The 751-nt window shown below is 36.8% G+C and overlaps 1 protein-coding gene across 1 annotated transcript in view; it reads left to right on the forward strand.

Annotated features, from left to right (window-relative positions):
* LOC106870888 (putative uncharacterized protein DDB_G0271606) overlaps positions 1-751 on the forward strand; it is a 127,938-nt gene that overhangs the window by 116,242 nt on the left and 10,945 nt on the right. The gene's annotated exons all lie outside the window — the stretch shown is intronic.

The following is a 751-nucleotide window of genomic DNA, read 5'->3' on the forward strand; positions in this document are numbered from 1 at the left end:
GTGTGTATGTGTGGTGTTTGTTTCTCCTTATCTTGAGATCATGTGCTAGTTGTAAACAAATGTTGCCATTATACAAGCAGTGTTGTTTGTTTGCAGTTTTTCATGAAATTATTTTTGGCCATTGTGCTGTTTGAGTGATTTCTCCAAGAAATATTACTTTACTTGGGAACATGTGAGGTATGATAACAGGAAGAGCAAGCTGGACATAGAAAATATACCTTAATGAAGTGTATGAAGTTTTAACCTTTTGCATTGCTATATTTCTATTGAAATATACTACTTTTATTTCCATAAATTTCAAGAATATTAAAGGATTTAATAAGATAACTTTATCAGTATTAATCTGGTGTTTGGAGTATAAATTAACATGGAATTTTAATAGAAGGGTTATACCTTAAATGCAATGTTATTACCAGTTCAAATATGCATGTGGCATGTTTGAATTCATAAATAAGCCATTCACTGTGTTTTGTCATGGAGGCAGGAGTGGCTGTGTGGTAAGTAGCTTGCTTACCAACCACATGGTCTCTGGTTCAGTCCCACTGCGTGGCACCTTGGGCAAGTGTCTTCCACTATAGCCTCGGGCCGACCAAAGCCTTGTGAGTGGATTTGGTAGACAGAAACTGAAAGAAGCCCGTTGTATATATGTATATATATATGTATGTATGTGTGTGTATATGTTTGTGTGTCTGTGTTTGTCCCCCCAACATCGCTTGACAACCGATGCTAGTGTGTTTAGGTCCCCGTAACT

Source organism: Octopus bimaculoides, chromosome 24, assembly GCF_001194135.2.
Source record: "Octopus bimaculoides isolate UCB-OBI-ISO-001 chromosome 24, ASM119413v2, whole genome shotgun sequence".
NCBI classification, from domain to species: Eukaryota; Metazoa; Mollusca; class Cephalopoda; order Octopoda; family Octopodidae; genus Octopus; species Octopus bimaculoides.